Genomic DNA, 12022 nt, shown 5'->3' on the forward strand with positions numbered 1-12022 from the left:
GCAAAACTTCAATTGACAAATGACGAATCCTCGGCAAAATGTGTAAGCATTTCCTTCCCAAATTTCCAGAGAGTTCTGTTGAGTACTTGATCCAAGTTGTCTAAAAATGTTTAAGAAGAATATTCATAACTTCCCTAAAAAGTAAGTTTTTTCTAGAGTAAATCTGGCAACATTCGAATGTTGCGACGTGTTTCCTTTGCACGGGAGTAGTCAACTGCATGCGCAATGGCAGCTTTTCCTCTCACACCACGAGACGGATTTAATTCGAAGTTGTACTTACAAACAAAATGTCATCTGACTAAAAACATTGCTCATGACACGGGCGTTTGCGCAAGGGCCTAATAATAATTTATAGGTTGTTTTTTTGTATATGAAGGCGGCGGCGATACGAATCCACGGCGGCGCGGCGGCGGCGCTGGTCTGTTTGAGTTTAATTTAGGCGGCATGCGCTTGCTTTGGTCACGCGCAGAGTCCCAGATCGTGTCGCGGCTCCGGTATAAACCACGGTGACAAACGCCGATGGATTCGAGGACGGGAACCCGGGGCCGACGGAAAAACGGCCCAAGTATCTGGCGAGTGAAACGGCACTTAAATTGCAAATAAATGATAATCAAAACCAATATTCTGGCTTGAGCAAACACCGAGACCTCGGCCCGGAACGACCCCTCGCACTATTTGTTTTAGGGGATGCGACAAACGTGAAAGTCACGTGACCTATTTCATGCTCCGTCGGACAATGCGATGAAACCCTCTATCTTTGCCTTGAGCTCTGTCGTGGCACCGGTGCCCAATCCGTTCCCGAACTGCTTTATTCGTCCTCTTCCAGACTTCAGTGCTTCTCAAACTTCACAGCCTGCCTGAAAAATCCCTGAATGTCTGACCCTCTCGTTTCGAAACGAATCCTTTTATACGGAAAGAAACTAGCATTTTAATAATTTTTTAGTTAAAAAAAGTGTCCAACATTTTTCAAATGTACATTTTACAATAGTGGAAAGTCAATTTAACCACCCCCGCGGTTAAATTAGCATTTTTTTTTTAAACTGTAAAATCTACATTGAAACATGTCGAAATCTTCTTTTAACCACAAAATTGTTAAAATAGAAATTTCATTTTTTTCCGTGGCACAGATATACAGAGTAATCCTAAAGTCCTGCACTGCTATCACTAGGCACCCCCCCTTCCTGTAACTTTTGAACAAGTTGAAGTAGAAATTCGAAGTTTTGTAAGCGTTCCTAGGTCAAAGGAAACGAACTCCGGGAATACCCGCAATTTTCAAGGAATAACTCTGAAAATATGCACGATATCCCTAGCGCAGCGGTTAAAACCGTGGTGCGGGATCTCTGGACCCATCTGGACCACACTATATGATTCGAAGCTGAAAATGGTCATCGTCATCTCTCTGAAGGAGCAACTTCTCCTCTCCTTCTGGGAAAAGTGAGAACATACGTATTTCATCGCTTCTCTGACGTAAGGGCGTACTTCATTTCACTTGAGCCCCAGAAAGCATACAGTACACTGAAAAAAAAAATATCGGTGAATTTACTGAGAAAAGGGTAAAATTACCAAGAATTCAGGGTTCTATTTGATCCCAGTTTTTTCTTGGTAAAATTACCATTTATAGAATTGGTAATTTTACCGAAAAATCTAGGTAAAATTGTTGAACTTTCTTGGTAATTTTACTGGACCTTGGTAAAAATGCCGATATTTTTTATCGACTGTGGTAAAATTACCGGAATTGATTACCAACAAAAGTGGTATTCTTACCTGAGAAAAACAGTAAAAATACCGGTTTTTAGCTAAGCTTACCAGTCTGTCTCGGTAAAATTACCAATAATTGGTAAAAGGTACCAGATGGTAAAGGTACCAACGGACCTTGGTAAAAACGCCGAGAATTTTTTTTCAGTGTATACGGAGAGCCGGGCGCACGTTGAATTTGAGTCACACCCTTACATCTAAGGGGTGAAGACTTTACAAAGAGCCACAAAGCACTCAGTTTGGGAACCACTACTGCAGCATGCACACGGTTGTGTGAGAGAGATTGCAATTGTCAAATAGCTTGTCGCGGCGACGTTAGAACGTAGTTGGTACAACTGTTTTACGGGATTGTAGAAGTGCTGGTGCGTTGGGGTGCTGCGGGCTCGAATTTTCAGCTGTTTGTCGGACGATTTTGCGAGATTGTCGATCAGCCTAATTTAAATTCATATCTGTTGAATTGTCATTCGATGAGGGTGGATTCGAAGAGGCGTCCCCCATTGGACTGTGCGTGGTTGTCACTTTGACATGATAGCAATCGCGCTTCGAGCCATGTGACTGAGTTCATAGGTATACTATTAGGAACGACAAGATTCTTCGGTTTTCGGCTACTCATAATGAGAAAACAAAAGTTATGCTATTTGCCGATTTTACAAATATATGCAATGATTACAACTCAGGCCATCATGCTCTAATAAAAAAAACAATGTGCAAGAGGATGTTAATATATTTACAATTCTACTTTAACATGGTATAACATGGTAAAAAATTGTAAATATATTAACATCCTCTTGCACATTGTTTTTTTTTATTAGAGCATGATGGCCTGAGTTGTAATCATTGCATACATTTGTAAAATCGGCTGATAACTCAACTTTTGTTTTCACTATAAGGATCGTATTCACAGCTGTTCCTTAAACTTTACATTCTGCATTGTGATTAATAGAGGTTTAGAGATCCTAAACATAGCATGCATCATAAAAAATACAAGTTTAAATATTTTCGAGTAAAATTCAACGGATTAACTTTAGAAATGGCTCTTTGAAATGGATTACAATGATTTGCCTGTGCGGAAAATAAAAATACAGAGGAAATAATTTTGTAGGTCTTGAAAATGTTACGGAAGGTTTGCACCGACCTCAAAGTTAACGAATATCATAATACTTTTTCTTTCGTGTCTTCCAGTTTTTGCAATGGCTATTCGTTGTGATCCCTCGTAAGGGTCTTTTCCCAAATTTTTATTGTTGAATTTGACTGGAGATTCGTTCAGAATGTCCTTTTTATGATGCTATGCTGGTGGTCTCCTAAAATCTCCCTTAATCACGATGTAAACCGAATGGGACCTTCTGAGGAAAGGAGCTCCCTGGTAAAAATTGGCAGTAGAATCTGTGTTCCAAAATACCATAGAACTAGCCGTCTGTAAGATTTCCAATAGCTTCTATAGCCGGCAACACAATTTCTTATGGCCTTTTATAGCCGATGGCGACTAAGCAACAGCCTGGCGATAAAGTGTATGCTAAACGTTACTAATTACGGATGCTAGGACTTAGTGAGTTTTATGCGATAGATTTATTTTGCGAGGAAAGCTCCGAGCTTTTGAAGGATGCCTGCCATTCCTAATATGTTGGAGCGCCTTCAATTTCGTATGATACTGTGCAATACCTCTGGTGTGAAATAGTTGCTTCAAGCGCCGTGGTACGCTGCAGCGCAGCGCGGGGGGCGGGCGGGCAGCCAGCGCGAAATGCGCATTGGCGCCTACAAACCTAACAGGATACTTCACGCATTGCGCAACGCGTGAAGTATCCTTGTTAGGTTTGTAGGCGCCAGTGCGCCGCCGCTCCGCTTTGTGTTAGGCTCTAATATTTAATCTCGTGGAGTCAGCGTTTTTCAACTCATGACTTTGAAATGTTTGCACACTCTGTATGGATTATTCTCGTTGTAATTGATGAAAAAAATATGTAGTAAAGGAAAATGTAATGTGCGTTTTGTAAATATTAAGGTGATTCCGTACAAACTTAATGATTTACAAAGTACACAAATTTCTACACAATTTCTTACAGCCTTTTATAGCCGATGGCGAAAAAGCAACAGCCAGGCGATAAAGTGTAAAGCCCGGCGATAGGAACTATAGCCCGGCTGTATAATTTTCTATCGCTTCGTGTACTCCGGCCGTATGATTTTTTCCACTTTCTACAGCCAGCTATATGATTTTCTATCGCCTTCTTCAGTCGGCTATAGGAACTCCTATGGTATTTTGAAACGCAGCTCCTATCGCCAATTTTTACCAGGGCTGTTTCAGGAAGAACATACGGCCCATATTTAATTGTACTGCACATTCAGATTTCAAGTAGGATTTAAAGTTGCGCATTACAAAGTTTACTCTTTTTCTCTTTTTATTCAGGGTCTTTAGCAAAACTTGCTGACTGCGTCGTCTCTACTTAATTTGTATATTGTATCTGGCAATATGGCATATGGCAGATACTTTTCTATTTGTAACTGATTTACGTTCTCAGGTGAAAAGAAAGTTAAGTCATGCAATTGACACATCGATGAGCATCACAAGCAGAGGTAACTTTGCGATGTAGAGTTTTCATACTTGACTTTCGACCATCATCCATAATAATCCAAACATGGCAACATGGGCAGGACACATGGATTAACTTTTGAAATAATGTATCAAAATAGAATTAATTACAAGGAATGCGGTCAGCTTCGTGTCCATTTTTGTGTGAGTTACTATCAGTTTGGAAACCAACAACCTCGCATCATGCGGGTGTAGTTTACGCATACCATTTGAAGCTTTTAGATGAAAACAATAAATAAACTTAAATGCAAAGCAAGAACATGATGAATTACAACCTCCATAAGACGACAAAAAGTAAACCATCTTCACATGAGAAGCATCTTTGTTTCTTTGAAACAAGCAAGTGTTTCGGCAGAATCTATTTCTGGCAAACCTTCACAGTCAAACTTAGCAAATTTACGCACCATTTTACAAGAATTCCACGGTGCAGTGTCACCGCCAACTTTTCAAATCAGTTGTGAGGATACTCATCAAGAAAGAAAAGAAATCTTCCAGTAATAATAAAAATTTAGCAGGGTTGCCGTGTTTTCAGTCTTAGAGTCCCCAAATAAAGTGGCAGCCCTGTCAATGTATTTGCTCCTTATCTTTGCATGGAGAGTTCGTCTTAATGTACGTGGACTCTCAGGATAGCGCGGGATATCCCCTCCATTTCGGCCTCACTTTGAGAGCTTTTTTTGAGCTTGGGAGATGATTTCAGAGAAAACCAGTGGCACCATCGTGTTTCTCGCGAACTTTTACATAACATAAGAATCGATAGTCAAATCGCAAATTCCTCTCACATGCAACATCTCCATTCCCTAAATATGAGTGATAAGCGAGTTTTCCATTTTTCAATCGGGCAACCCCGGTACGAGAGCGAAGAGCGAGATACGGAGTGAGGTTTTCGGATATTTTCGTCACATATGCTTTTACGTCTGTTGCCGGGCACCGCAAAAACAGTGGTCAAATCGTCATGGGTGTCGTGAAAATGGGCGCCGAGAGGGTTAATGTTTTCTTTTTCCACCCGCCACACATGTTTCGTGGGCCATACAGACTACCGACTCCGGGCGCCGCGCAAGAGTTGATTAAACTGCTCCTTCTCCGAGGACTCCGAGCTCGTTAGTTTCCGCGCTACGTGGATGTTGTGCTAGTTTTCCTGTTGCTACAAGCCAACATTATTAACAGCGATGACAAACTGTGCACCCAATTCTTTCCAATTTTTTGACCAGCCGAATAGCCGATATAGCCCCAATAGGACGATAATATCTTTAAAAATAATGAAATATTTCACGCAAGTTTCGTTGAAACGGAAATGAACTAGATGATATCAAAAACGACTTTGAATAGAGGTTGGTTACGATGATTTAAATGAGCTACACCTATGTTTTAAATAATAATACATATAAAATTGTTTTAATATTTAAATAAAGAATAAAAAAAATTAAAAAAACTTTTAATGAGTGTATTAAAAAGTCGGGTCTTTAAAAACTTGTTCAAATTATTTTTATTTTCTATTCTCAAAATCAAACGTTTTTCAAACATTTAAAAAAGGTTCATCACTAAAAATGTCCCAGTTGTCTGCTAGAATTGCTTAAAAATGTTTCAATTGCTCTTTAAGAATTTTAATTTCTTTCTTAAAGATTAAAATGAAAGGTTTTTTTTTTCGAACCGAACTTGTTTTTCGTGGCTACGCCACTGCAGCAGGGTGGTTTTATACATATATCTATGTACTTGGTTCTCGTTCGCAAACGATTAGGAAAAGAGAATTCAGAGTCGAAACGGCGCCTTGATACATCTAAACCTACTCAACGGTTGTTCAAGTTGCATAAAGGAAAAAATGAAGGCGTGTAGGTTTTTCGGGTCTCAATGTGACTGTTTCAACTCTCCATCCAACATGCGGGCATCTATTATTCGATTGGTATCAATTTATATCCATTGATGGCCAAAAAAGACAATATTGTTATCGATTGGATCTTATCCGACACAATCGAGATCTAATGTAAAGGAAAATCGCTGAAGTGACGTTACATCTGAAATAGTAGTCTATGAGCGTTGCATTATTCCTAGGCTCAACCAAGATTTGATCCTCAACGATCCTACTAAATGGAGAAGAATTACTCTGGCAACTTCTAAGCTGAGGGTACTTACAGAAACATTTCCTTCCATTCTGTTTACACTTACGGAGAGGGAAACTTCGATTATACGACTTCAACTTCGTTCCATATTCAGTATCTACGTTTCCGGTGTTAAGACGACATTTTGATTTTTATAATCAAATTACTCAGTAAAATATACCGGTCCTCGTGAAATTGGCGTGAACATTGGTTTTCTAATGCAAATTTTGGTTTTTATAACTAAAAATTCCAGTTACGAGGACCAAAAACTTTGGTGTTCCATATAAACGATAGGTTGCGGTATTATTGCCGAATATCGCTTAGATTGATAATGTGGAGGTTTCTAAAATACATTGTCCTGGGTGGGGACCAAAGTAAGGGCTGTTTTTGTAATACGAGTAGATAACTTAGCTCAGCCTCCTTAAAACGGGCCAGTGGGTTGATTATTGGAATAGATAGACAAAGCTATAGACGAAGAAATCAGGAGAAAAATGGAGCAATCCTATTTGCTGAAATGGGTAGTTGTTATGAAGTAAGGTGGAAAATGATGGATTATGTATAGCCATAGGGTCTCGCGTGGGTTGTCATTGGTTGTCTGTCACTTACCTCTTTCGTCCATTCAAACCATCCGCTTCCGCACCAATAGGATCCCTCTGTTTTCCCTTTGTTTTCTATGTCTATCGCTTTGTCTATCATGGCCTGGCGTAAGCAACAACACACTTCTCTTCAATGATATCACATCATGGACCTTGCTTTTCACTTTTTTTAAGGAATTATAGCTGAATTTTATTTTTGCCAGGAGGAAACACTAATTAGTTTTGTATAATTTGTCGCAAGAATTCGTATTAAATAATTTTGCTGTAAAAATCAGACGGTTAAAGTAAAGCTACAATGACTGGGAAGTAGGGATCCGTTCTTGAGATTTGATTTTATTCTCGTTTTGATTATACTCGTGTCGGAGTCTTTCCAGATGCCTCAGCATGAGCGTCGAGATGTACCTAATTGAGGAGCGAGGGAACAAGCATTCGGAGCCTGATTGAAGCCGACAAATGGGAGAGGAAGAGGTGGAACAGAAGGAGGATAGGAGGGAATAAAATCATTGATAAATGAAGAAGGTTGACATAATACGGGGGATGAGGGCGTGCGCTCGCGAGGGAGGGAGGGCGCAGCCGAAAAGACAGAGCAGAGCTGCACGGAGGAATAAAGTGGTGATTTTGAAGATATAAGAGGAACATTGTGTAGGAACGTGTAAGGAATTGTAACAAGGGAAGTCAACTGTTATTGAAAAAGATAACTCAGAATCGCACGGAGCCGCGCTGCCGGGTCGGGGAACCGGGGAGTTCGGGTCCCTCCCCGGCGCGGCGTCGATTCCGGGGAATTTCGCTCCCGATATGATAGCAGCGCCTCCGGCTCTTTTGTGCGCGATAAAGTTCCGAGCTTTCGAGGTGGGGTGAAAAAGCCGCACAAGCGACCATCTTGAATCAAAGCCGCTACCTCCCCCTCCCCCCACCCCCCGCTCGCCCCCTCGTCCGCGGCCTACTTGATCCCTCTGGAAGTTTTTGCTCGTTCGTCTTCGTTTTACATCCGCGTTCCTTGTGTCTTTTTCCGCCTCGAGCTTTCTCCTCTCCCTCGTAGTGGACTTTCGTCGCTCGCTCTGTTGCCTCCGTGCGATATGTAAATCTCGGAATTTTTCCTCTTCTCCGTCAAGCACAAATGGGTCGGTTAAATACGATAAAGAATTAAAGAAAATGAGGAATAAATTAGAAAATTAAAAGAATAAACACAAAAACATAAAGAAAAATAATGAAATATTGGGGTGTAACGTTAAATTTGCGAGTTATAATGGGTAATGAATTTTCCCTCTTCTTTGTTGAGTCCAAATGGGTCGGTCAAACACGATAAAAATGAAAGATATGTGGAAGAAATTAGAAAAAAAGAGTGACAAATTAAGAAGAGAACTAAAGGGATAAACACGAGAACTTAAAGAAATATAATGAAAATTTGGGCGTAACATTAAATTTACGAGTTATAAAGGGTCAGTGTAGTGCAGGCTGATCATTGAGGCAGCGATAGACATAGGGAACGGATGGAAAATTGGGGAATCCTATTGGTGGAAGCGGGTGGTTGCAATAAACAAAAAATAAGGTAAGTAATAGACTATAGAGCAGCAACCGACAAGAGACCCTTCTATTATTCTACCCCTCAGTCTACAGGAACCACCCGTTTGAACCAAAAGGATAGCTCCCTATGTCTTCATTGGCTATCGCTTTGTCTATCGATTTCAATAATCAGCTTGTAGCACAGTTTTCTGTTAGTTTATGGTTAGATTAGAAAACAATAATAAAATCTGCTCAAACACCAGATTTTTGATCCAATATTCACGGAGTCGTCGTTCATCGATTAACATCGTATTACGTCATCGAATGCACTACAAAGTCGATTCAAAGTCGATTAGAGTCATTTAAAGCTATGAGTCAAATAAATCAAAATTTAGTCTTGACTCGATTTAAGTCAAAGTTGACCCGACCCAGGCAAAGAATATTTTTCATAATACTTTAATTTTTAAAGTATACATACAATAAAGCCTCGAATATGTTACTCTTTTAGATTCCAGCCGGCTTGACTTTATACCCCGAATCGAATAACCTAATGGAAGCGTTCTAATTGATCCTCCCGCCCAACAGACGAGATTCAGACGCAGGGGGCGCTAACGGAGGAAATAACCCGGAAAATAAGTAGGAAACTATGAAATTAATAAAGTGTGTTTATATCGGAGGATAATTTACTAATGATGCAATGACTCGCTCCGCACCCGCGCGCAGGGCGCAGGGGTTGGGGGCTGGAAAAAAGGCCATCGCGAGGGGTGAGCTTCGCCGAGTCGGGTCGCGTAGTTAAATTCGTATGTAAAACGGCAATAAAACGGGAGTGAATTTCAGAGGCACAGATGTCGTGGTGAAAACTACCAAGTATGTCGTTGCGCGTCTTTATGCCGAAATCCTTTTCATTTGCAACCAACACGCCCCGTCGCCCTGCCCCGGCTTAATCTGCAAATCTTCGGCTCCGACATGAAAACCCGATCCCGCCGGGGAGGTCTCGAGTACATTCCGCTCTTTATTGGATTTTAATTTTCAGCGCGATTGTTATGAGTGTCGGTGCTGCTGTTAATTGCGCCTTTTTCCTGTCAGGCTGCGCCAGCGTCGCCCGGGACGGAGCGGGAACAAGAGTGTGAATATGATTTGAATATTAGCTGGATGTCGTTCTGTTCCCGGTGCTCTTCGGCGTCTTGGTCCCTGCCGCGGCGCCCGTCAACCCTTCCCTCCCTGAGACTCGGAGGCAGCACGTGTTACACCCGGCTCACCCGGCTGCGCCAGCAGGCTCCGACAACGACGACAGCCTATCGTGTCGTCTTTGATCCTCCTTCTGCCCTGGCGTTGCCAACTTTGAAACACCCAAATACTAGAGTACCTATATTGAGAGAGCATGGCCACTGGGCCCCGTGGAGAGGCTTAGGACCCAAAAATGGCGGTGCTTTGTTTTGGTTTTTGTGGATGGGAGGGGGGTCATTGCCAACTTTTGACGGTTATCACTAGAGTCCCTTTATACTGAGAGTCAAGACAATGTGAATCCATTTCTGATTGGTTCCCGTATTTTAGGCCTTCACAGTGTCACAAACGGGAATAAAGATTACATTTTCACCGATTCCAAAGATTATAATCTGGAATGGACCAGGGAATCACGGGTTCGGCAAGGAACAAACGGAATGAGAGAAGGGACGAAGAAAGGAATTTGAGAATGGGCCGATCAAAGATTACGGAAAACGGCCAATTTGTGTAATCTTTATTCCCGTTTGTGACTCCATGAGGGGTGTTGTCTTGACTCTCAGTATAAAGGGACTCTAGTTATCACCAACCGCACTTGCTGCCAACCTTACTACATCTAAGATAATTTTTCTGAAAAAGTGCACACGATTAGCCTTAAAAATACGTGAAGAAGTCTCAATAGTGCATTTGAGTAAATTTCTCGTTACGATAAGCAAGGAAAACTACATATTGAGTCACTTTGCAATACATTAATTTATGGCGTCCGCCATTTTTGGGTCCTAAGGGCTCCATTCAGCCTAAGATGGCTGAGCCATTCAGAGGTGGTAACACCATACTCTATCAATATAGGTACTCTACCAAATACGAGAGGATTACACCTAGCGAATGGGTATAACAAGCAGAGACAACACTCACAACTTTTTACGAAGCAGCTCGAGACAATGGGTCAGTTGCGCTGAATCGTGTTTTGATGCTCGATTCTTGTAAATTAGCTAAAATTATTAGGCTCTGTCCAAACAGCTCTCTCTTTGTTCATATAAACTGATGTATCACGCTTTGAAAAATTTGATTTATGGCGTCATCCACCGCGGTAGTGACACCCTTGGTTTCTTTCTTCTTGCTTTCATTTGTCTGGGAGACGAATGATTACTCAACGTGAAACTCGAATAGAAGCAAGGTGGAAGCAAGGTGGTATGAATACCGTGGTGAATGACGTCATAAACCGAATTTTTCAAAGTGCGTATCTCGGTTAATATTGAACGTAGAAAGTTGCTGTGTGGACACATCTTATTATTTTTAGCTGATCTACAAGAGTCAAGCATTGAAACACGATTATGTGACCAGCGCAATCCGTTGTAACAGGAGAAAAACAAGGGTAAAACGAGAAACAAGGCTAAAATGGACCGAGTTCATCAGAAAGGAGCCAACTTAAATTTTCGAAAAAATTGAGTTAAGAATGTTTTCGAGTTCCCCTATTGGAGTGGCATTGGCGGATTCAGCAATTTGGCAACACCGGATTTCCTCCATTTAAACCTACGGAAATGTATCGATTCTTGGAGGGGCCAAGTGCTCCGACAAGAATCGATTATTTAGCACAGGTTTAAATATAGGAATTCGGTGTAGCCAAATTGCTGGATCCGCCTCTGAAGCGCGGAGCCGTGTATCTTATTTGTGATGTTTCAAAATGTCCGCCCATATTTTATTTTTCCTTAAGAGAAACAAGCAAACTTTGAAACTTGAAATTTTTACAGAATATTCTGCCAACACAAATGAATAATCTAGGAAGTTTTTCAGAAATTACGTTGACTAGTTATCCAAAGAAAAAATAGAGTATGACAGAAAATCTGCAACGTCGCAAACGCTGATACGTGGTTTCGAACGTTGGCCATCGCTGTATTTCAGAGACTCCACACGCGCGAACTATGAACTAAAAATACACAAGACAAATTCATTTTTTTTTTTTTTTCTTTTTTTCTTTGTACAAAATCAATTTCAGCAAAACTGTTTCTATGAACGAGTGAAGAGAAAAGTCTACGCAGGTGTTTTATGCATTATTATCGAGAAGAGTTGGTGTTTGTCGCACTATCGTGATACAAGAACAGCCCTCGTATTGTCATCATTACGTAAATCTGAAGCCTGATTCGAAGGTAACTGTTAGACTATAGAGAATGTAGCATTACGGGGTCCCTAAAATAATCTACAAATGTTCTTCCAAATGTATTGTATCTTGGTGATTCTGACTCGTTATTAAAGAAATGACGGAAAGGATACGG

Source organism: Bemisia tabaci, chromosome 2, assembly GCF_918797505.1.
Source record: "Bemisia tabaci chromosome 2, PGI_BMITA_v3".
Taxonomy (NCBI): Eukaryota; Metazoa; Arthropoda; class Insecta; order Hemiptera; family Aleyrodidae; genus Bemisia; species Bemisia tabaci.